The following is a 26,074-nucleotide window of genomic DNA, read 5'->3' as shown; positions in this document are numbered from 1 at the left end:
GTCTTTATTTTGTATGTTAGGTATTTTCATTAAAATGTGCCTTGGTGTGGGTCTGTTGTAATTTTGTGTATTTGGAGTCCTATAAGCCTCTTGAACTTCATTTTCCATTTCATTCTTCAGATTTGGGAAATTTTCTGATATTATTTCATTGAATAGGTTGTTCATTCCTTTGGCTTGTTTCTCTAGGCCTTCCTCAATCCCAATAATTCTTATATTTGGACTTTTCATGATATCCCATAGTTCTTGTAGATTCTGTTCATGATTTCTTACCATCTTCTCTGTTTGTTCAACTTTGTTTTCAAGGTTAAATATTTTGTCTTCAGTGTCTGAGGTTCTGTCTTCCAGGTGTTCTATCCTATTGGATATGCTTTCTATGGAGTTCTTAATTTGGTTTATTGTTTCCTTCATGTCAAGGATTTCTGTTTGGTTTTTTTTCAATATCTCTAACTCTTTATTGAAATGATCTTTTGCTTCCTGTATTTGCTCTTTTAACTGTCGATTGGTGCGCTCAATCAATGCTTGCATTTGCTCTTTCATCTCATGAGTCAGTGCGTGCATTTGCTCTTTCATCTCATCATTTGCTTCTCTGATCATTTTAATTATGTACATTCTGAACTCCTTTTCTGTCATTTCTTCTGCCATGCTGTCACTGGGTTTTATTGATGTAACATCTAGATTTGTTTGCAGCATTTTCTTTCCTTGTTTTCTCATATTGTTCAGGTATCAGAGGACCGCTGAGATATTGCAGATTTCCTCTATTGACTTACAATGTCCCTGAAGATTTCTATATATATCCCCCCTTAGCCTTCAGTAGGCTGAAGTCTTGGAGGAAGTTGATAATGCCGTGCTCCACAAGGAAGCTGCCTCTCTAGGAGTGGTGGCCTTCAGGTGGGGTATATTCCCTGCTAGAGGGCAGAGGTGCCTCCACTTGTTGACCAATGGTCATCCAAAGGGGACCTAGGCTGTGGGCTGAGGCAAGGCCTGTTTGGGCCTGAGTCTCTGGTTTTACCGTCCTTGTGGGGAAACCTCACCCAGCAGGGAAGACTCACCCGGCGGGGAGGTCTCGCTGGTCAGTTCCCTCCTAGAGGTTCCCCTCAATTTACAGCTACCGCCTGGGCTGGGCTGCCTTCCTCTGCAAAGTTCCCAGGGGCCCGGCCCTACCTCCTGGGCCTGGGAGCCTCACCCTTTGCAGATGACTCTCCTTAGGCTGCCCTTCCTCAGAAAATCTGCCCGCAGGCCTGGAACCCTCTCTCCGCCCTAAGCCTGTCTCTGTGCGGCTCTTCCACCAAGAAGCCTCCCAGATCCTGGGACCCTGCTCTGCACCCAATCCCCTGGCTATGCGGCCCCTCCTCTGAGCAGCCACCTGGGGCCCTGTACTATCGCTCTGAAAACCAGAGACCCGCCACACGCCTCTTCCTCCAGACAGCCACCCAGTATTCTGGTGCGGTCACTAGGAGTCCAATAAACTCACTGCGTGCCTCCACCTCCACCAACCACCTGTAGCCCTGGGCAATCAATCACTCTGAGTTGAAGTGACTCTCCCCGTTCCTTCTCCTTCTCCAGATAACCCCCGGGGTGTTCAGGAGCAGTCGCTCTGAGGGCTCTGAGTCCACGTGACCCACAGCACAGGTCCTCTGGGCAACCGCCCAGAGCTCTGTTGCGGCCACTCAAGACCAAGCATCCCACCATGCTTCTCCTCCAGGCAGCCCCCCTGTCTTCAGGAGCTGTCCCTTTAAGTTCAAACAACTCACCACTCGCCTTCTCTGAGCAGCCGCCTGGAGCGCTAATGCATTCACTGTGAGTCCACACGACCCGCCGCACTTCTCCTCCTCCTCCTACTCCTCCGGGCAGGCCCCGGTGTTCAGAAGTGGTCTGAGTCCAAACAGCTCGTCACGCAGCCCCTTCTCTGGCAACCGCATGTAGCTCTGGTGTAGTCACCCTGAATCCAAGCGGCCACGCTCCTCTTCCTCCTCCTCTTCCTCAGGGCAGGCCCCGGTGTGCAGAAGCGTCGTTCTGAGTCCAAACAGCTCGCCATGCAGCTTCTCCTCTGGCAACCGCCTGTAGCTCTGGTGCAGTCACTCCGAAATCCAAGTGGCCACGTTCCTCCTCCTCCTCCTCAGGGCAGGCCCCGGTGTCCTGAGTCCACACAGTTCTCCTCGCCTCTCTTCCCCTGGGCAGCCGCCAGAGCCCCAGTGGTTGTTCCGAGTCCCAGCGCTGTGCTGAGTGGCCTCCTTTACGATGCTCCCAGGTGTCCGAGTTCACTGCTCCAGCAGGGGGAGGGGCGTCTCGCCAGCAGTTCTACTTCACAAAGTTTCCTGCGTTCTGGGACCACCGTCCCATCCGGGATGCCTCTCCCAGGGGGTGAGAGTCACCCGGCTGCTTTGAGTTGGTCCCAAGCATCTCAATATCTCCTCTTTTGAATCCTGAGTCCTGGAGCAACATGAAATGCACCAACCCTCTAGGCCGCCATCTTGAAAACCCCCAATATCTCTAACTCTTTATTGAAATGATCTTTTGCTTCCTGTATTTGCTCTTTTAACTGTCGATTGATGCGATCATTCAATGCTTGCATTTGCTCTTTCATCTCATCCTTTGCTTCTCTGATCAATTTAATTATGTATTCTGAACTCCTTTTCTCTCATTTCTTCTGCCATGCTGTCATTGGGTTTTATTGATGTAACATCTAGATTTGTTTGCGGCATTTTCTTTCCTTATTTTCTCATATTGTTCAGGTATGAGTGGACAGCTGAGATATTGCAGATTTCCTCTATTGACTTACAATGTCCCTGAAGATTTCTATATATATCCCCCCTTAGCCTTCAGTAGGCTGAAGTCTTGGAGGAAGTTGATAATGCGGTGCTCCACAAGGAAGCTGCCTCTCTAGGAGTGGTGGCCTTCAGGTGGGGTATAATCCCTGCTAGTGGGCAGAGGTGCCTCCACTTGTTGACCAATGGTCATCCAAAGGGGACCTAGGCTGTGGGCTGAGGCAAGGCCTGTTTGGGCCTGAGTCTCTAGTTTTACTGTTCTTGTGGGGAAACCTCACCCAGCAGGGAAGACTCACCCGGTGGGGAGGTCTCGCTGGTCAGTACCCTCCTAGAGGTTCCCCTCAATTTACAGCTACCGCCTGGGTTGGGCTGCCTTCCTCTGCAAAATTCCCAGGGGCCCGACCCTACCTCCTGGGCCTTGGCACCTCACCCTTCTCAGATGAAACTCCTTAGGCTGCCCCTCCTCAGAGAATCTGCCCGCAGGCCTGGAACCCTCGCTCCGCCCTAAGCCTGTCTCTGTGCGGCTCTTCCACCTAGAAGCCTCCTATATCCTGGTACCCTGCTCTGCACCTAATCGCTTGGCTATGTGGCCCCTCCTCTGAGCAGCCACCTGGGGTCCCGTACAATCACTCTGAGACCCAGAGACCCGCCACACGCCTCTTCCTCCAGACAGCCGACCAGTATTCCGGTGCGGTCACTAGGAGTCCAAGAAATTCACTGTGTGCGTCCACCTCCCACCAACCACCCGTAGCCCTGGGCAATCAATCACTCTGAGTTGAAGTGACCCTCCCTGTTCCTCCTCCTTCTCCAGATAACCCCCCGAGTGTTCAGGAGTAGTCACTCTGAGTGGCTCTGAATCCACGTGACCCGCAGCACGGGTCCTCTGAGCAACCGCCTGGAGCTCTGGTGCGGCCACTCAAGACCAAGCGACCCACCACGCTTCTCCTCCAGGCAGCCCCCCTGTGTTCAGGAGCTGTCACTTTAAGTCCAAACAACTCACCACTCGCCTTCTCCTCTGAGCAGCCGCCTGGAGCGTTAATGCAGTCACTGCGAGTCCAAACGTCCTGCTGCGCTCCTCCTCCTCCTCCTCCTACTCCTCTGGGCAGGCCCCAGTGTTCAGAAGTGGTCTGAGTCCAAACAGCTTGCCACGCAGCCCCTCCTCTGGCAACCGCCTGTAGCTCTGGTGTAGTTACTCTGAATCCAAATGGCCGTGCTCCTCTTCCTCCTCCTCATCCTCAGGGCAGGCCCGGTGTTCAGAAGCATCGTTCTGAGTCCAAACAGCTCGCCGTGCAGCTTCTCCTCTGGCAACCGCCTGTAGCTCTGGTGCAGTCACTCCGAATCCAAGGGGCCACGTTCCTCCTCCTCCTCCTCAGGGCAGGCCCCGGTGTCCTGAGTCCACACAGCTCTCCTCACCACTCCTTCCCTGGGCAGCTGCCGGAGCCCCAGTGGTTGCTCCGAGTTCCAGCGCTGTCCCGAGCGGCCTCCTTTTGGGCACTCCCAGTTGTCCGAGTTCACTGCTCCAGCGGGGGGAGGGGCGTCTCACTGGCAGCTCTACTTCACAAAGTTTCCTGCGTTCCGGGACCACCGTCCCAGCTGGGACGCCTTCCCAACGGGTGAGAGTCACCCGGCTGCTTTGAGTTGGTCCCAAGTGTCTCAATATCTCCTCTTTTGAATCCTGAGTCCTGGAGCAACATGAAATGCAGCCACCCTCTAGGCCGCCATCTTGAAAATCCCCAAATCCTACCATTTTCAATCAAGTCATAAGCACGAAAAATCAAAGAAAAACTGCCCAGGAGACTTAGGGTCAAGGGCGACTGTATTTTGTCTTTATGTGTTGGTTTTCCAGTTGACATTTTGGTTCACATGAAAAGTATTCAGGTTTTGAAGTCTGCTGCATTGGCAGAGTCTGGGAGTGTGTCCAAAGAGTCTCAAAATTGCCAAGGACAAGTGCAGTTGTCATTTTGAGTTTCCTGTCACAGCAGCCTTGTGCACATTGCCAGTTGAATAAGTTGCTGAAGAAATATCCACAGTAGCATGCTCCTGAGAGAGATGTAACCTATGAACTAATGAGATTTGAATGATGTGAAAGAACATATACTATTAAGAAATGCAGGTGACTCCAGAAGCACTGCTAAATTTGAGTGCATCTCACTGCTGAAAGGCGGCATTAGCAATTACTTGCATATGAAACTGGTACTTCTTCCACACTGTTGATTCCGTTTATTAAGAAAAGAGAAAGACAAGCTGAGAGGATTGTAATTTGGCATCCTCTGAAGGGTTTTGTCTTGTTATTTTCTTTTTTCCATCCCACAGTGATGGGGACTGGGACCCTATACTTTCCCCTTGCAAAGCAAGCTCCCCACAGTATGGGCTATATCATCAGCAGAGGAACAGATCTTTTAAAGTACATGACTTGATATCCACAGTTTCTATGTATGTATATGTGCAGAGAAGCAACCCTAGAAAAGCCAATTAATGACTAATGAATTCTTAATTCTCCTTTTCACAACAATCTTGCAAGTAACTTTTTTGCATGTCAAGACAAAGTCTAGGGGTGTGTCCTGAGGGAAAGAATTATCCCATCTTTACTTATGGAGGAAAAGAGTTGTAGCTGATCCCTGAGCAGAAAATTACAACAATGATCCATGGATGACAGGACATGAGGAAAGGCAGGCATATGTGGGTATTAGAATATGCTCAGGTTGTTAGTATGAAAGGAGACTTTGGGGATCATTCACCATTGCATCCCTAGCCATTACATTCACAATCTACTGACGCCTTCCTCAATCTTTTTTTCTTACTTTTCCTTTTGGAATTTTACTTTGAAAAATTCTAATGAGCAGAGTACTGTGCAAAATACACAAGCCATTGTTGGTTCTGTAACTTGCCTATAATCTCAGGTATGGGTGAGGTAGAGGAAGTTGTTTATCCAGGGAAAAACAGGTTACTTCAATGAGGGAATGCCTCATCAACTTAGCCAGATGATGTCAGGAAATATACACAGGCAAAGGCAGGAGGTGATGGATCTCAGGGTCTGGGTTCCCAGGACTGATATTTGCTGGCAGAAAGGAAACACCCACTCCTTGGCCTATACCCAAAGGACTTAAAATCAGCATACTACAGAGATACAGCCACATCAATGTTCATAGCTGCTCAATTCACAATAGCCAGACTGTGGAATCAACCTAGATGCCATTCAATTGATGAATGGATAAAGAAACTGTGGTATATATATACAATGGAATATTACTCAGCCATAAAGAATGATAAAATTATGGCATTTGCAGGCAAATGGATGAAATTGGAGAATATCATACTAAGTGAGATAAGCCAATCTCAAAAAGCCAAAGGATGAATGATATCACTAATAAGTGGATGATTACACATAATGGGGGGAGGGAAGGGTTAGTGTTAGGGTTAGAGTTAGGGTTAGGGAGGGGGGCAAGTATGGAGGAAGGAAGCACTGTATAGAGGGAAAAGAGGGGTGGGAGGGGTGGGGGGAAAGGAAAAAAACAGAATGAATCAAACAACATTACTCTATGTAAATTTATGATTACACAAATGGTATGCCTTTACGCCATGTACAAACAGAGAAACAACATGTATCCCATTTGTTTACAATAAAATAAATTAAAAAAAAGAAAGGAAACATTCCTCATCCAATTTCATCTTTCAACTCGGTATGTTTGCAGGTTTTACTCTTAAGATTTATTAAAGTGAGATATGGATTGAAACTCATATCCCTCACCTCACAATGATTCATTTGCATTAAATTTCACTCAAGACAATGACTCACTTGGTTCCCAGTGCTCCTGTGATATGAGAGCAAAAATAGGAGAGCTCCTGTAATCCAGGTGGAAGGGGCAGGCATTGAGCAGGTTGGGTGTGAATGGCTCGTGGATTCAGGACTGCCTGTTTTGTCTCCCCAGAGGTTTTTTTCTGGTCTGGGGCAACATGGAGTTTGAGGAGTGGCTCCCATGACATGACGCCTGCACTGCAGACTCCACCTGAGGACACAGAGGAAAGGCCTGAGAGCACGATGGCTTCATGGTTCCCATGGCAACCAGAGAAGCTTCTGCTCCTGTAAGCTTCAGACCAAGATTGAAAACAAGAACCAGCTCAGTTGTGATGGTCAGAGGCAAGAAGAAGGGAGTGAGTGCCAGGTACCTGCAGTTTTCAAAAATATGATTCTAAACTCCTCAGCCAGGAGACAAGGAGCTAAGCTGTTTGCAGGTTCCAGCCCCGAGTTTGGTGGACTGCTCCATCTCCAGGCATGGCAAGTGACCTGCGGGGGCATCTGGCAACCCAACCAGTGCTTGACAAGGATCCACTGGGAGAATGATGTTTACAAGGACTCATCATCCCGGGAGATGCCAGATGCTTGCCTCCTGGCTCTGGTGCTTTCTCTGCATTATGTTTCTAATATTATATTACTCCTACTATTCCTTGGTAGTAATCACTGAGGGTGAAGGGAATACTACAGAATATCCCAAGAATATTAATGAAACATTAGGGACTATAACTCCTTCTCAGCCACAAGTAGTAAAAAATATTTTAACACTGTGTGATGTGTCTTCTTCCTGGGGTGCTTGTTATGAATAAGTAATGCAGTACATAAATTTGGCCATGGAACCATCTGTCTTTCCAACCATGACTATGCAAAAAGCACCTGCCACAGTAGCTACTAGATATGGACAAGCTTATTTTATCAATGGCAAGCCCTGCTACCCCCCTAAAGGCAAGTCCTTAGAGAAGGTAGATATAGATCTCCCCCTGTCTCCTACAGGGTGGTTTAATCCAGATGATGGTTTTGTTTATGTGTTGTGGTAAGGTAAAAGAATAAGGTTTCACAACATTCCTTCCTTCCTACAAAGAATAGGTCACTCCTGTAATAAACATTGGTACACAATGTCCTGTTCTGAGAAAAAGAGCTACATAAGACAATGTAATCTATTCAGTAAAAAAAAAAAAAAAAAAAAAAAAAAAAAAAAAAAAAAAAAAAAATTAGCCATGGGAACCATTGGGATTGTTGCCCTCCTGTAACTTAGCAATTTAGATATTAATCAGATGGACCTAGTAGAAATGGTCATGTGAGATTATTTGTCTATCGCTTTAACCACGAGAATAATAATAGTCTTAGGTCACAGAGAGTTTAGATATTAAGGAAATAAACATTGTATTAGCTCATTGACTTAGTTAAATATTTGTAATCTGTATGGTTACTGATTTCTCACAGTCTTTCAGTAAAAACAATTTCTGCCTATGCTTTGGAAACTTCTTTGATTTTATTAATCATAAGCCTGTCATCATAGCCTGAAGAAAAGTGTATATAAACACAGCCTTCCTCAGAATAAAGTGGGATTGATTGCACCAGAACTAGAGTCTGTGTCTTTCATTCTCCATCCATTGCCAACGCTGTCTCCCTGTGCCCCGTTTACCAGTTTGGAACCCATGGACTCCTGCTAGGCCTGGACCCCGACAGTAATCCCCTGAAGTCTGAGTGTTAGCACCAAAGTCCAGCTTTGCTAGTGATGCTATTCTAAGTTGGCTGCACCAGGCAACATGACAGGAGGCAATTAGTCCCCACCAGGTCCAGTGGGTCAGTTTGGGCAGAGGTGTACTTGGTGGCACATGGATCACTAAGTTGAACACCAACTCCAGTGGCATTTCCTCCAAAACTACTACATGATGGCTGATGAGATCTCAGGGCAGTGGGGCATGCAGTGAATGTGGTGGCTTAGGTGATCTTTGAATTGGGATAATTCACAGTTATTCTGGTGGGTTGCTCCTCCTTTCCAAGAAAGCTGGAACAGCAGAAAGCTGGAACCTGGGAAGTGGTGCTTGTAAGTAAAGGTGGGTGGCTCCTCTGATGGCTAATGTGGAGAAGAGGGAGTCATTCACTCAGCATGTTGGACGGAGGCCAGTATGCTGCTGACATGCAAGGAGTTATGTTCTGGGCTCACTCCACCTAGAAGAACACACTGTTTGGCTGTTGCCTTACAAGTAGTCTGCACTCAGAAATTTACCTACTTGGAAATTCCAGGGTCACCACAAATCACCTTGATATGCAGAAATGTCTGTACTATCTGTTCACACAAGTGTTCATTCTCTTGACCAAACTAGTGCCTGTCTGGCACAGAACCCTGTGGGATATTGCCATGAATCCTCTTTCAAGCTCCAGGAGGATGCTGACTACAAGCAACTAGATGATATAAGAGCCTGAAGGTGGCATGATGGGCACAGTATCACAGGGCATAACACCCGATTTAACATGTATCATGCTGAAAGGGTAATGGTTCAAAGCTTCCAAAATGAATGCTTAAAGAGGGAGAGCAAGGACATTTGATTGTCACGGAAATCAGAAGTGTGTTGGTGCTGAAAGCCTACTTCAGTGAAGAGACTCTAAACTAGTCAGCCTTCATGGTCTACTCACAAATTCCATGACACTTTTTCAGCTCCAACATACTCTACAAATAGAGGAAGTAGTACTTGTCTGTTCATTCTGTAAGCAACCATCATTACAGACACTAATTTTCCCTTAGAAAGACCTCAATACCCTTGCAAATTGGGAGATCTTTCTTGTAGCTCTCAAGGGAAAACTGATTATACATATGTCGATTCATATTTTTTTTTTTTGGCACAAGGACCATGAGGAAAGGATTTCCTTAAAACACAGCCCTTACACCCACAAACTACAATTTAAACAAGTTGAATTTGGAATATGCAGCACTGAACCCAGCTCTCCAAATAAAGACTGCACCGCAATATCAGAAACATAAACACAAACAGCTCTGCTAAAAGGCAAACGTGTAGATGAAAAATGAGCAAAACCTGAATATCAAAACAGGAGAGGTTCAAGAATATATGAATGTGGGATAGGACTTCCTGAGCAGAAAAAGTGTACCGCAGGAATTTGGAAATTCTCAAATCCTTTTATTTCTTGACATGTTTCTACACACCACCAACTTTCCACTTGCCTAATGCCCCTGTTTTCCTTCTTTGTGTGTGAGTTCTTACAAAGAAGGGTTCCTTTGTCATCCCTTACCCTAATAAGAAGAAGCCAGTATTTACCATATAAGTAGTAGACATGAGAACAATATATGCTCTACCCTCTTCTACAATACATCTCTTGAGAACATCCATCAAAATCAACAGGAGTCTATACAAGTGCTCTCTTCCTTTTCACAGTAGACCTCAAATGATAGTGTGAGAGTAGGTCATAAATTCCCCCTTTTCAACTGGACTGTATTAGCAGAAACTAACATGGATCCAACCCCAAATCCAAATGATTTGCATCAAGTCATAAGCACAACAATGAAAAGAAAAACTGACTAGGAGACTCAGGTTCAAGGGCGGCTCTCTTTTGTCTTCACATGTTGGTTTTACAGGTGACATTGTGGTTCAAGGAAAGTGCTCTGGTGTGAAAGTGCCCTTCATTGACAGTCTGGGAGTTTGTCCAAAATCCTTAAAATTGCCAAGGACCAGTGCCATTGTAGTTTTCCTCTTCCTGCCACTGCAGCCTGGTGCACACTGCCTAGTTGAATAAGTTGCTGAAGAAATATGCACACTATCATACTCCTGAGAGAGATGTAACCTATGAACTAATAGATTTGAATGATGTGAAAGAACATGTACTCTTCAGAAATGCTGGTGACTTGGGAAGCCCTGCTCCCTTTGAGTGCAGTTTCCTGCTGAAAGGTGGCAATGCAATTTCTTATATGTGAAACTGATATTTCTTCAACAGTGTTGATTGAGAAGAAAAAGTTCAGAGGATGGAAATTTGCCATCCTCAGAAGTGTTTTTTTTTTTTTTTTTTTGTTTTGTTTTGTTTTGTTTTTGTTTTTCTTTTTTTCTTTTTTCCATCTGTGGTGCTGGGGATTCGAACAAAAGTGTGTCTGACTGCAAGGAAAGGACACTACAGGATGAGCTACATTGTCAGCACATGAACAGCTCTTTAAGGTACATTATTTCATGTCCTCAGCTTTTGAGACTGTGAAGTTCTATGCGCAGAAGCAACCCTAGATAAAGCCAAAAAATGCCTAGGGAATTCTTAATTCTTCTTTACTCAACAATCTTGTAAATAGCCTTTTTTGCATGTCAAGACACACAGTCCAGGGGTGTGTCCTGAGGGAAATATTTATCCCATCTTTACTTAAAGAGGAAACCGGTTGTAGCTGATCCCTGAGCAGAAAATTATATCAGTGGTCCATGGAGGACACAGCAGGAGGGGAGGCAGGACTATGTGGGTATTAGAATGTGCTCAGGCTGTTGGTATGAAAGGAGATTTTGGGGATCCTTCACCACTGCATCCCTAACCATTACATTCACAATCTACTGACAACTTCCTTGATTTTTTTTTTTTTTTTTACTTTTCCTTTTGGCATTTTACTTTGAATAATTCTAACCAGCAGTGTGCTGTGCAAACTGTACAAGCCAGTGATGGTTCTGAATCTTGCCTATCATCTCAGGTGTGGGTGTAGTAGAGGAAGGTGTTTCTCCTGGGAAAGGCCAGTTCCCTTCAATGAGGGAATGCCTCATCAACTTAGATAGACGATGTCAGGAAATATAAATAGGCAAAGTCAAGTGGTGATGGTTCTCTGGGTCTGGGTACCCCGGACAAATATTTGCTGGTATAAAGGAAACATTCCTCATCCAATTTCATTTTTCCACTTGTATGTTTGCAGGTTTTACTCTCAAGATTTATTACAGTGAGAAAAGGAATGAAATTCAAATCCCTGATCTCTCAATGATCCAGTTGCATTCAGTTCCATTCAGAACAGCAGCTCACTTGGTTCCCAGTGCTTCTGTGATATGAGAGCAAAAATGGGAGAGCTCCTGTAATCCAGGTTGAAGGGGCAGGCATCAGGCTGGTCGGGTGTGAATGGCACGGGGATACAGGCTCCGCTTGGAGAATGCACCTGTTTTCTTTCTCCAGAGGATTTTTCTGATCTTGGACAACATGGAGTTTGAGGAGTGGCACCCATGACATGGCACCTGCACCACAGACACTGCCTGAGGTCACAGAATAGAGGTATGGCAACACAATGTGATCACAGTTCCCATGGCATTCAGAGACAGTTTTGCTCCTGGCTCCTTCAGACCAAGGTTGAAAACAAGCACCAGCTCAGTTGTAATGGTCAGAGGAAAGATGAAGGGAGTGATTTCCAGGGACCTGTGGTTTTCAAAAATGTGGTTCTAAACTCATCGGCCTGGAGAAGAGGATCAAGACTGTGTGCAGCACAGAGCCCTGTGGTTGGTGGATAGCTCCAGGAACAGGCAGGACAAGGAACCCCTCTGAAGCCTGACAGCTGACACTCAACTCCAGGCTTGCTAGATGACACTGTTATCATTTCTCTGCCCCACTCATCATGATAGCATGCAATTATGGTCAAGTGGTCCAGTTTGAGCAGAGGAGTTCTTGGTGTCATGTTGATCACCAAGCCGAGCACAGACTCCAGTGTTATTTCCTTTTGAATCTGCTCCTCCAGGAGTGGGAACACCCAGAATATCCTAGCCAGGAAACTAGCAAAGAGTCCAAGCAACCACACTTAATAATGGTTGGTGAGAGTTTAGGGCAGTGGAGAATGCAGTGAGCACAGTGGCTTAGGTGATCTATGAATTGAGACACTTCACGCCCAATCTTGCAGTTTGCTTCTCCTTTCCTAGAAAGTTTGGCAAGGAGACAGCTATAAACTGGAAAGTGGTTCTTCTAGGTGAAGGTGGGTGCCTCTTCTGATGGCTAATATGGAGACGTGGGAATCATTCACTCAGCAGGTTGTACGGAGGACAGGATGGTGCTAACATGGAAGGAGAGAAGTTCTGGGCTTACTCCACCTGAAAGGCCACACCTCTTTGGCTGTTGCCTTAAAACTCTTCTGCACTTAGAAATTTACCAGCTGGGAATTTCCAGGGTCACCTCAATTCACCATTAAATGTAGAAATGCCTATCTATCTGTGTTCACACAAGTGTTCATTATCTTGATCAGACTGGTGACTATCTGGCACAGAACTCTGTGGGACATTGCCATGAGTCCTCTTACCAACTCCAGGAGGATGCCAACTAAAAGCCAGTAGATGATATTGTTAGGGTCAGATATTGACCGGTCCTCAGAGAGTCAAATTGCACACACAGTAATGCAAGTCACACAATGAGGTTTTATTGAAAGCAAGCTCAAGCCTGGACCATGACCAGCCCCTCAGACCACTACGATGGCTGAGTGGGGAGTGGCACAAAGGGGTGAGGAATAACTCTATTTAAGAGATTTTCAAGCATTCACACAAAGACCTGTACATTATTGGTTAACATTTGAACAGATAAATATTTGTCCTCTTTTGGTTGGGTCTCACCAATTTACTTGAACCTCATTGGGTCCTGCCAAAACTGAATGGTCCTGGAGGAAGAAGGGAGGAAGGAAAAGGTGAGCTATACAGGAGATTAGTCAGGGCTAGGCCCCCCTGTCCTTGATAGGTAAGGTTTCCCGGTAGCTGCACCTTCCTCAGGCAGATATTGCTTAACAGCCTTTACAAGCCAGGGGCCCAGCAAGTCCTGTTTGTCCTATATTGGCTCTTGAAGGTGCTGTCCCAACTGCCTGAATTCTGGTGATTGAGATATTTTCTCATTCCTTAGTGTTTGCGCACCCTTTCCTGGAAGGGGGTTTACAGGCCAGTTGGCAAAATGTCTTGTTTACAAAAGATGGCTGCACAGATGTCACCCTGTTCTCAACACTTCCAAGATGAATACTCAAAGAGGGAAAGCAAGGACATTTGGGGTCACAGAAATCAGAAGTGTGTTGGAGCTGAAAACCTACTTCAGTGAAGAGACCCTCTAAAACTAGTCAGCCTTCATGGTCTACCCTCAAATTGCATGACACTTTTTCAGCTTCAACATACTCTACAAATATAGGAAGTAGTACTGGCCAGTTTATTCTGTAAGCAACCATCATTATGGTCCTTAATTCCCCTTTCAAGGACCTCAATGCCCTTGCAAATTTGTGAATCTTTCTTACTGCTCTCAAGGGACAGCTGATAATACATATGCTGATTCATATTTTTTTGGGCACAAGGACCATGAGGAAAGGATTTCCTTAAAACACAGCCCTTACACCCACAAACTACAATTTAAACAAGTTGAATTTGGAATATGCAGCACTGAACCCAGCTCTCCAAATAAATACTGCACCACAATATCTAAAATGTAAACACAAAAAGCTCTGCTAAAAGGCAAACGTGTAAATGAAACATGGGCAAAACCTGAATATCAAAACAGAAGTGGTTCAAGAATATCTGAATGTGGGATAGGACTTCCTGAGCAGAAAAAGTGTACCACAGGAATTTGGAAATTCTCAAATCCTTTTATTTCTTGACTTGATTCTACCCACCACCAACCTGCAACTTGCCTAATGCCTCTGTTTTCCTTCTTTGGGTGTGAGTTCTTACACAGAAGAGCTCATTTGTCATCCCTTATCCTGCAGAGAACAATCCAATAATTCCCAGATAAGTGGTAAACATGAAAAAAATATATGATGCTCCCACTTCTACAGACATCTCTTGAGGACATTCATCAAAATCAACAGGAATCTATACAAGTGCTCCATTTCTTTTGACACTGGAGCTCCAATGATAGTGCTAGAGTAGGTGATAAATTCCCCCATTTCTCCTGAATACTATCAACAGAAACTAACATGGATTCAACCCCAAATTCTACTCTTTTTCAACAAGTAATAATCAAGACAATACAAAGAAAAACTGACTAGGAAACCCAGGGCCAAGGGCAAATGTCTTTCATCTTCATATGTTGGCTTTCCACTTGACATTGTTATTCACATGGAAAGTGCTCAGGTTTGGAAGTGCCCTTCATTGGCAGAATCTGGAACTGTGTCCAAGAAGCCTCAAAATTGCCAAGGACCAGTGCAGTTGTGATTTTGAATTTCCTGCCACTGCAGCCTTGTGCACAATGCCAAGCTGAATTAGTTACTGAGGAAATATCCACACTAGAATACTTCTGAGAGAGATGTAACCTATGAACTAATGAGATTTGAATGATGTGAAAGAACATGTACTCTTAAGAAATGCAGGTGACTAAGGAAGCACTGCTCCCTTTGAGTGCAGCTCCCTGCTGAAAGGTGGCAATGGCAATTGCTTGCATATGAAACTGGAACTTCTTCAACAGATTTGGTTGAGAAGAAAAAGCTGAGATGATGGAACTTTGGCTTCCTCAGAAGTGTTTAGTCTGCTTTTTTTTTTTTTTTTTTCTTCTTTTTCTCATCCTGTAATGCTAGGGATGCAAACACTGGTCTTCCTGGCTCTAAGGCAAGTGGACTACAGGATAGGCTACATTGTCAGCACATGAACAGTTCCTTAAAGGTACATTATTTCATGTACTCAACTTCTGTGTCTGTGAAGTTCTTTGAAGGGAACTAATCCTAGATAAAGCCGAACAATGCCTAAGGAATTCTTCAGTCCCCTTAGAACAGCAATTGTGCATATAGACTTTTTTGCATGTCAGGACCCACAGTCAAATGGTGTGTCCTGGGGAAAGAATTATCCCATCTTTACTTGAAGAGGAAACTGGTGTAGCTGATCACTTAACTGAAAATTATATGTGATCCATGGAGGCCAGGGCATGAGGAGAGGCAGGACAATGTGAATATTAGAATATGCTCAGGTTGTTAGTATGAAAGGAGATTTTGGGGATCATTTGCCATTGCATCCCTAGCAATTATATTCACAATCTACTGACATCTTTCCTGAACATTTTTTTTTTTTACTTTTCTTTTTCACATTTTACTATGAAAAATTCTAACCAGCAGAGTGTTGTGCAAAATACACAAGCCAGTGATGGTTCTCGATCTTGCTTATCATCTCAGGTAGGGGTAAAGAAAAGGAAGGTGCTTCTCCTGGGAAAGGCCAGTTTCCCAAAATGAAGGAATGCCTCATCAACTTAACCAGACAATATCAGGAAATATAAACAGGCAAAGGCAAGTGGTGATGGCTCTCGGGTTATGGGTTAACAGGACCCATATTTTCTGGCAAAAAGGAAACATTCCTCATCCAATTTCAATCTTCCTCTCAGTATCTTTGTAACTTTTACTCTCAAGGTTTCTTACAGTGAGTTAAGTTTTGAACATCATATCCCTGATCTTTCAATGATTCAGTTGCATTCAGTTCCACTCAGGACAGCAGCTCACTTGGTTCCCAGTGCTCCTGTGACATGAGAGCAAAAATGGGATAGCTACCCTATCCAGGTGGTAGGGGCAGGTATCGGGAGGTTGGGTGTGAATGGCTCGGGGATTCCAGGCTCCGGTTGGAGAACATATGGTTTCTATATCCAGAGGGTTTTTTCTGAGCCTAGAACAACATGGAGTTTGATGAGTGTCTTCCATGATGTGGCACCAGTACCTCAGATTCCATCTAAGGTCACAGAGGAAAGGCCTAACAGCACAATGGTTTCATGGATCCTCTGGCAGCCAGAGAAGTTCCACTCCTGGCCACTTCACACCAAGATTGTAAACAAGCACCAGCTCAGTTGTGATGGCCAGAGACAAGAAGAAGGGAGCAAGTGTCAGTGAACTGAAGTTTCCAAAATGTGATTCTACCTCTTCTGCCAGGAGAGCACAGCCTTGTGTTCTGTGGATCCCCCCCAGGACCAGGCAGGACAAGGTACTTCTCTGAAGCCTGACAACTCACAATAAGCCGCAAGACCACTAGGTGTCACTGCACTCATTTGACCACACCGGGTATTATGACAGCGGACAATTATCCCCCACCAGTTCCAGTGGGCCTGGTTGGGTGGAGGTGTCCTTGTAGACACGTGGGTCATCAAGAAGAGCACTGGCTCCAGCGCTATTTCGTTAAGAACCTGCTCCTGGTCTCTGTTGGCCCACTGAGGGCTGCTCCGCCTGTGCTTTGCCCTGGCACCTCAGTGTGCTCAGCCAATGGCCTCTGAGAGCGCTCGCCCGAGCACCCCAGGAGCCAGTGGGTGGTGGCCCTCTCTGGGGACTCTCCAGCGGGCCCAGGGGAACCAAAGTGGCTCTAACTCCAGCACATGCACATTGAAGCAAGTTGAAGGATGTAATATGAAGCACAAAAGCAGATAGTGCCAAACAGCAAGCAGTAGTTGGTACACATTTGGTAAGTGGGGCAGCATTTCCTTCACCCACTGCTGCTGAGATGGCAGAAATTAGTTGAATTCAGTATGAAATAGAATATACTGAAGGTATTAGTCAGCGAATGAGGGTCCCAGAAAAACTTAAAGTAGCACCACCAAATGCTGACCTGGAACAAGAATTTCAAGAAGGCATTCTAAATGCTAGTGTGATAATGCAAGTTCCAGAGAGGATTCTTGTAGCAGGAAATAATGAAGACGTTTCATTTTCAAGACCAGCAGATCTTGACCTTATTCAACTCTCTTTAAACCTCTGGCACTAAAACACCACCTCATGTGCTTACATTAAGTGAAAGACCATTAGAGTTTCTGGATTTAGAAAGATCTCCTCCAACACCTCAAAATGAAGAAATTCATGCAGTTGACAGGCTTAAAAGAGAGCATTCTATGAGTGAAAATGCTGTTTGCCAAAATGGACAGCTGGTCAGAAACGATTCCATGTATGGCATTTCAAATATAGAAACAACAATTGAAGGCACATCAGATGACATGACTGTTGTAGATGAGCTTCATTAAGATGACAGATAATCAAACTAAATAGACATCTACAACTTCTAGAAGAGGAGAACAAAGAGCGTGCTAAAAGAGAAATGGTCATGTATTCAATAACTGTAGCATTCTGGCTGCTTAATAGCTGGCTCTGGTTTCGCCGCTAGAGCTAACTTCAGCACTCAAATATATTGTCTCAACAGCTGGAAATATAAAAGATTTGCAAACTTCTTTGTTTCTGTCTTTGCATTGTATGCCGTTTTATAGTTCATGCTCTGAAAATGTATTTCTTCCAGAAAGTAGAGGGAAAGGGCCTATATTTGTAGAAGTAAAGGTGTATTCTATCACTCAGTTGTGGTCACCTTAAATCAGTTTTGCAGTAACACCTACATAAAATTCTCCTTTTGCATGTTTTGTAAATAGGCTCCAGTTTGTGTTTTTAAATGAAATTAATTTTTTGCATCACCATTCTGAACAACTAATTCTGTGACAGGAAAACAGAATGCATAAAGGGTGGATTTAGAAAAGTATCTGTAGAAGAAAAACAATGTTTGTCCTGTTTCTCAGACACAGTTTCATTGGTAGATGTTTTTGCTTCCATGTTTTAACACTTGAAGTCATGGTCTGGTGACAGATTTAAGAAAATCAAACCACCTAATATTTCATGATCACCTGTACAGATTAAATTAAAATATGCCTAACAGTTCAGCAGTTTAATATGTGTGCATTATGCTGCATTTTTATTTTCATTTTAGTTTTGCAGATGGTTTTCTATAAAATATGTTTTTACTAAGTCCATGTGTGAATGATTTAAAAACTACAGAAAAAGGTACAATTGTAGTGTATTTAATAAACTGTCAACCAAAAAAAAAAAAAAAAAAAGAACCTGCTCCTACAAGACTGGGCACACCCAGAATATCATAGTCAGAACACTAGCCTAGGGCCCTAGCAACCACACTGAATTATTGCTGGTGAGAGCTTAGGGCAGTGGAGCATGGTGCCTTAGGTAATCTTTGAATTGGGATACTTCACACCCAATCTTGCTGGTTGCTCCTTTTTTCTGAGAAAGTTCAGCCAGGTGAAAACTGGAACCTGGAAAGTTGTTCTTCAAGGTGAAGGTGGATTCCTCTTCTGAAGTCTATTATGGAATCATGGGAGCCATTCACTCAGGATGTTGGAAGGAGGATAGGATGGTCCTGACATGTGGGGGGAGATATTCTGTGCTCACTACACCTGTAAGGACACACCTCCTTGGCTCTGGCCTTACAAGTAGGCTGCACTTAGAAATTTACCTGCTTGGAAATTCCAGGGCCACTTTATCTCATCTGGAGATAAAGAAATTTATGTCCTATCAGTGTTCACACATGTGTTGTTTCTCTTGACCAGACTTTTGTCAGCCTGGCACAAGGCCATGAGGTAAATTTCCACCAGTCCCCATAGTAGCACCAGGAGGATGCTGCCTACAAGCCAGTGGATGATATAAGAGCCTGTTGATGGCATGACTAGCACAGCATCACATGGTGAAACTCCACTTTGGAACATGCACCATGTTGAAAGGGCTATGATGAAAAGCTTCCAAGATGAATATTCAAAGAAGGAGAGAAAGGACATTTTGTTGGCTCTGAAAGCAGAAGGCTGTTGGTGCAGAAATTCTACTTCAATGAAGAGACATTCTAAAAATATTCAGCCATTATCATCTACCTTCAAATTTCATGACATGTCTTCAGATTCAACATACTTTATAAATACAGGAAGTAGTACTTGCCAGTTTATTCTGAAAGAAACCATCATTATAGAATCTAATTCCCCTTGCAATGACCTCAAAGCCCTTGCCAACTCATGGCTCTTTCTTCCTGATCTCAAGGGACAGCTGATTATACATTTGCTGATTCATATTTTTCTGGCATGAGAAACATATGAAAAGGCTTTCTTTCAATCACAGCACTTATACCCATGAACTAAAATTTAAATGAGTTGAATTTGGAATATGCAGCACTGAACCCAACTCTCAAAATAAAGACAGCACCACAGTATCACAAATGTAAAGAAGCAGCTCAGCTAATAGGCAAAAGTGAAGACCCAAAACTGAATATCAAAACAGGAGTGGTTCAAGAATATCTGAATGTGAGATCAGACTTACTGAGAAGGAAACTTGTTCAACAGGCATTGGCAAATTGTCAAGTGAATTTTATTTCTTGACTTGCTTCCCACCACCAACCTCCAACATGCTTAATGTCTCTTAATATCTTCTTTCGGTTTAAGTTCTTGCAATGAATGCTTTTTTTCCCCTTACCCTACAAAGCACAATCCAGTAATTCCAATATCCATGGTAAACATGAGAACAACATATGCTTTTCCCACTTCTACAGTGCATCTATTGATAACTTCCACCAAAATTAACAAGAGTCTCTACAAGTGCTCTTTTCCTTTTGACACTGGAGCTCCAATGATAATGTGAGTATGTGGTAAATTCTCCCATTTCTCCTGAATGCTATCAGCAGTAACTAACATGGATTCAGCCCCAAATCCTACCATCTTTCATCAAGTCATAAGCAAGTCAATACAAAATAAAACTAACTAGGAAATCACAGCCTGGGGGCTTTCTTTTGTCTTCACATATTGGTATTCCAGGTGATTTTTTGTTTCACATAGAAAGTGCTCAGGTGTGGCAGTCCTCTTAATTGGCAGTCTTGGAATTACTCCAAAGAGCCTCCAAATTGGCAAGGGCCAGCGAGGTGCCATTTTGAATTTCATGCTACTACAACCTGGTGCACATTGTCTATCAGGAGAATTTGCTGGAAAAAGATGGCTATAGCATACTCACGAGTTAGATGTAACCTGTAAACTAATGAGAGTTGAAAGATGTGAAAGAACACATACTCTTTAGAAATGAATGCAGGTGACTGGGAATACAATGCTTTCTTTGAGTGCAGATCTGGGCTGAAAGGTGTCAATAGAAATTGCTTGCAGGTGAAACTTGTAGATATTTAACTGTCTTGATCCCCTTGATTAATGGAGGAGAAAAAAAAAAGCTTGAGAGAATAGAAGGTTTGCACCCTCAGAAGTGTTTTTCCTTTTATATTTTTTTTCCAAAAACTGCTGGAGATTTGAACCCCAGGCATTCATCTCGCAAATCCAGAGCCATAAGGGATGGGTTATACCATCAGCACAGGAGCAGCTCTTTAATGTTCATGATTAGATCCCCTCAGGTTCCGTGTCTGTGAAGTTCTATGCAGAGAAGCATGGTAGACAAAGGCAAACAATGATTAAAGAATTCTTAATTGTCCTTTTAAGAACTATCTTGCAAAAAACATTTTTTTGCATGTCAAGACCCACAATCTAGGAGTGTGTCCTGAGGGAAAGAATTATCCCATCTTTACTTAAACAGGAAACCGGTTGATCCCTGAACAGAAAATTATATCAGTGGTCCATGGAGGACAGGGCAGGAGGAGAGGCAGGACTAGGTGGGTATTTGAATATACACAGTTTGTTAGTGTGAAAGAAGATTTTGGGGATCTTTCACCATCCATCCCCAGTCATTACATTCACAATCTTCTGACACCATCCTTGAACTTTTTTTTTTTTTTTTTAACTTTTCCTTTTAGCATTTTACTTTGGAAAATTCTAAGCAGCAGAGTGATGTGCAAAATGCACAAGCCAGTGCTTCTTCTGGATCTTGCCTATCATATGAGATAGGGGTGAGTTAGAGGAAGGTGTTTCTCCTGGGAAAGTTCAGTTTCCTTCAATGAGGGAATGCCTCATCAACTTAGGCAGATGGTGTCAGGAAATATAAACAGGCAAAGTCAAGTGGTGATGGCTCTTGGGGTCTGGGTCCCCAGGACCGATATTTGCTGGCAGAAAAGAAGCATTCCTCATCCAATTTCAGTCTTCCTCATGGTATATTTGTGGCTTTTATTCTCAAGATTTGTTACAGTGAGATAAGTGCTGAAATTCATATCCCTGATCTCTCAATGATTCAGTAACATACAGTTCCACTCACAACAATGCCTCACTTGGTGACCAGTGCTTCTGTTGTTGGGGTTCAATATCGACCTATCCCCAGATAGTCAAAGTGCACACATGATAATGGAAGACACACAACGAGGTTTTATTGCAAGCTCAAGCTTGGACCACAACCAGCCTCTCAGATCACTACAATGACTGAGTCCAGAGCAACCCCAAGGGGTGAGAAAGCACTCTGTTTAAGATATTTTCAAGCATTCACAAACAAAGACCTGTATATTATTGGTTAACATCTGAACAGCTAAACATTGTCCTCTTTGGTTGGGTCCCACCAATCTGTTTTATTCTCATTGAGTCCTGACAGAACCGAACGGTCCTGGAGGAAGAAGGGAGGAGGGAAGGGGTGAACTATGCAGGAGATGAGTCAGGGCTGGGCACCCCTCTCCTTGATAGATAAGGTTCCCAGGCAGCTGCACACTCCTCAGACAGGTATCTCTTAATAACCTTGATAAGCCCATGTCCAGCATGTCCTATTTCTCCTGTATTGGCTCTTGAGGGCACTGTGGCAACAGCCTGCATCCTGGTGATTAAGATAGTTTCTCATTCCTTAGTGTTTGCATGCCCTTTACTGTAGGGGATTTTACAGATGTCACCCTGTTTTCACATTCCCCTCTTTAGTTGTTCATACTGAGGAATCATGCTCATTCAGGCATCACACATATTCATTCTCTGAGGTCAGTATTCTCTCATATTTATGCCTTAGCACTATTGGGTGGACCATGCTTACACAGCCCTTAACAAAATCTATTCCAACTTCCAGAGGCAGATGGTTTTCATGGCCTTCATTTCCTCAATTTTTCCTGATCCCCTCTTACTAGCTGCCTGTCCCCAATTCTGAATTCATTCCTCCCTTTAGGTTTAGGAACTCCTTACTGCTGTGAGGAAAGGGGGTGCCAATCATTCTGGCTGCTTTGAAGCTGAAAGGGGGCAGTGAGGGGCAAGCAGTTTGGAATTACCTTTTAAAAACAGGTCAATTGAGTGGTCCAAGGTAGAAGTCTGATTGGTGAAGAGCAGGTTGTAAAGTCATCTGGGCATGGGGTGCTTCTATGATAGAAGAAAAAAAGAGACATGAGTACTAAAATGAGATTAGTACAAAGTAAATGTTACAGCATCTGGAACATGCCAATGGATATCATGAAGATGACAGAAGTAAATCTCTCAGCAGGAGGTGGAAGACCTGAGAAATTGTTCCCATAACAAGGCCTAATAAAGGCTGGAGAGGACAAATTTGAGAACTTTAACATTCTCCAGGTTATCAGGAATGTAAACACAACATTTAAATCTTAATGTCATTGATGTCCCCAGAAAATATAGTTAAGCTACTTAATGTCATCTGATTTTTATAAAATATTCCTTTATTGGTATAGCGTGTTTTAAGTAGGGATCTCTATATTTCTGTTACTTAGGGCTAGATAATCATACTAGCAGCAAATTGAATTAAGCTTACCTGTGTAAACTGACTAAAAATTTCTGACTCTGGCAATTTCTCTTGATACTTATCAGGCATATTTGCCCAAGACTCTTTCATTTGTAGCTTCCAGTGGGCTAACAGACATGTGTACATCTTAAGTTACATTCAACTATTATTTCTTTTAAATGTCCAATAATGGCTATATTTTGGTTTTAACTCTTTTGCTGGGTGTCTAAGATCAAGCTGGTCAAATTGACCTGTTCCTGTCTTGCTAAAGAGTCAGCTGAGTTCCTACAGGAGACACTCATAGAGAACTTAAGAGCAGCTTCTTAGCTCCATTAGCGTCATTGGTTAGGCAGGGTCTCCTTGATGAGGTGGCTTCCCTTGGAAGCACTAGTTGTGTCTCCCTTTTTCCATGACCTGGCTGCCTTACACTTGGAGGGCAAGATTCACAGATTTCAGGAGGCTGTAAAGATTGGCAATTTAGCTGCAATAAAATGTTTTTTTTTTTTTTTTTATCTCAGGGAGGTGATGTTGATAACCCTGAAAAAACACAGGTATGGGGGTGTCTGTGAAGTCAGGGGCTGAAGGACAAGGGGCCAACTGGGGGCAGAGGGACAGATGGGGCTGCACCACTCAGGCTCTGCTCGTGGGGCAGAGCAGAAGGGAGACCAGCTCTCCTTTCACCAGGAGACCAATTTCAGAACCCCATGAAGGACACTGTACTGGGGACTTGCAGTAAAACTTGGAGGTCTAGCACCCAGGCTCACTTTTTTTAATATTTAATTGATTTTAATATCTTGAATGTTGAATTTCTTTTTTTATTTATTTTTATTTTAAACAAATTGGATACATGTTGTTTCTGTTTGTACATGGAGAAACATAATACCGTTTGCATAATCATACATTCACATAGGGTAATGGTGTTTGATTCATTGTGTTATTTTTTCCTCCCCCACCCTCCCACCCCTATTTTCTCTGTATACAGTCCCTCCTTTCTCCAGTTTTACCCCCCTCCCACCCCCAATTATGTGTCATCATCCACTTATCAGCGAGATCATTCATCCCTTGGTTTTTTGAGATTGGCTTATCTCACTTAGCATGATGTTCTCCAATTTCATTCATTTGCTGCAAATGCCATAATTTTATTAAACTTTATAGCTGAGTAATATTCCATTGTATATATACAGCACAGTTTTTTTTTTTTTTTTCCATTCATCAATTGAAGGACATGTAGGTTGGTTCAACAATCTGGGTATTGAGTATTGAGCAGCTATGAACATTGATGTGGCTGTATCTCTGTAGTATGCTGATTTTAAGTCCTTTGGGTATAGGCCGAGGAGTGGGATAGCTGGGTAAAATGGTGGGCCCATTCCACGTTTTCTAAGGAATCTCCACACTTCTTTCCAGAGTGGCTGCACTAATTTGCAGCCCCACCAGCAATGTATGAGTGTACTTTTCCCCCACATCCTCTGCAACACCTATTGTTTCTTGTATTCTTGATAATCACCATTCTAATTGGGATGAGATGGAATCTTAGGGTAGTTTTGATTTGCATTTCTCTTATTACTAAAGATAGTAAACATTTTTTCATATGTTTGTTGATTGATTGAAGATCTTCTGTGAAGCATCTATTCATATCCTTAGCCCATTTGTTGATGGGGTTATTTGTAACTTGCGTTTAGAGTTCTAATATATTCTTGAATTTAGAGCTCTATCTGAAGTATGAGTGGCAAAGATTTTCTCCCACTCTGTAGGCTCTCTCTTCACATTGCTGATAGTTTCCTTTGCTGAGAGAAAGTTTTTTAGTTTGAATCTATCCCAGTTTTTGATTCTTGCTTTTATTTTTTATGCTATGGGAGTTCTGTTAAGGAAGTCCAATCCTAAGCCAACAAGTGGAAGATCTGGACCTATTTTTTCTTCTACAAGATTCAGGGTCTCAGCTCTGATTTCAAGGACTTTGATCCTTTGTGAGTTGATTTTTGTGCAGGGTGAGAAATAGGGGCTTAGTTTCATTCTGTTGCATATGGATTTCCAGTTTTCCCAGCACCATTTGTTGAAGGTATCTTTTCTCCATTGAATATTTTTGGCACCTTTGTCTAGTTTGAGAAAATTGTATTTATTTGGGTTTGTGTCTGTGTCCTCTATTCTTTACCATTGACCTACCTGTCTATTTTGGTGCCAATACCATGCTGTTTTTGTTACTATTTCTTTGTAGTATAATTGAAGTTCTGGTATTGCAATACCCCCTTTTTCATTCTTCCTGCTAAGGATTGCTTTAGCTATTCTGGCATTCTTATTCTTCCAGATGAATTTCATCATTGCTTGTTCTATTTCTGTGAGGTACATCATTGGGACTTTCTTTGGAATTGCATTGAATCTGTATAGCACTTTTGTTAGTATGACCATTTTGACAATTTTAATTCTGCCTATGCAAAACATGGGAGATCTTTCCATCTTCTAAGATCTTCCTCAATTTCTTTCTTCAATATTTTGTAGTTTTCATTGTAGAGATCTTTTACCTCCTTGTTTAGATTGATTCCCAAGTATTTTATTTTATTTTTTTGAGGCTATTGCAAATTAAGTTGTTTTCCTCTTTTTCCTTTCAGATGTTTCATCGCTTGTGTATAAAAATGGTTTAGATTTATGCATTTTGATTTTATAGCCTGCTGAATTTTACTTTGCTGAATTCATGATGAGGTCTATAAGTTTTCTGTAGGAGTTTTTGGATCCTCTAAATATAGAATCATGTCTTCAGCAAATAGTGACAGCTTAACTTTCTCTTTTCCTATTTGTATCCCTTTAATTTCTTTAGTCTCTCTATTTTCTCTGTCTAGATTGTCGAGGACAATGTTGAATAGAAGTGGTGAAAGAGGACATCCCTGTCATGTTCTGGTTTTTAAAGGTAATGCTTTCAGTTTTTCTCAATTAAGAATGATGTTGGACTTGGGGTTAGCATAAATCACCTTTACAATGTTCAGTTATGTTCCTACCATCCCTATTTTTTCTAGTGTTTTCAGCATAAAGGGGTGTTGTATTTTGTTGAATGATTTTCTGTGTCAATGGAAATAACCATATGATTCTTATCCTTAAGTCTATTGATATTATGGAATATGTTTATCGATTTACAGATGTGAAACCATCCTTTTATTCCAGGGATGAACCCCATTGATCATGGTGCACGATTTTCTGAATATGTTTTTGGATATGGTTTGCCAATAT

General features: G+C 43.1%; 1 pseudogene across 1 annotated transcript; it reads left to right on the top strand.

Moving 5' to 3' along the window:
• Positions 1–16,675: 16,675 nt before the first annotated feature.
• LOC306646669 (mitochondrial fission factor-like) lies at positions 16,676–18,287 on the top strand (annotated as a pseudogene). The gene has a single exon. The product of its transcript is annotated as a mitochondrial fission factor-like (transcript).
• The last annotated feature ends 7,787 nt before the right edge of the window (positions 18,288–26,074 follow it).

Source organism: Sciurus vulgaris, assembly GCF_902686455.1.
Source record: "Sciurus vulgaris genome assembly, chromosome: 16".
NCBI lineage: Eukaryota > Metazoa > Chordata > Mammalia > Rodentia > Sciuridae > Sciurus > Sciurus vulgaris.
Note: the sequence above shows the minus strand (reverse complement) of the source record. Positions and strands in the feature narration are given on the sequence as shown.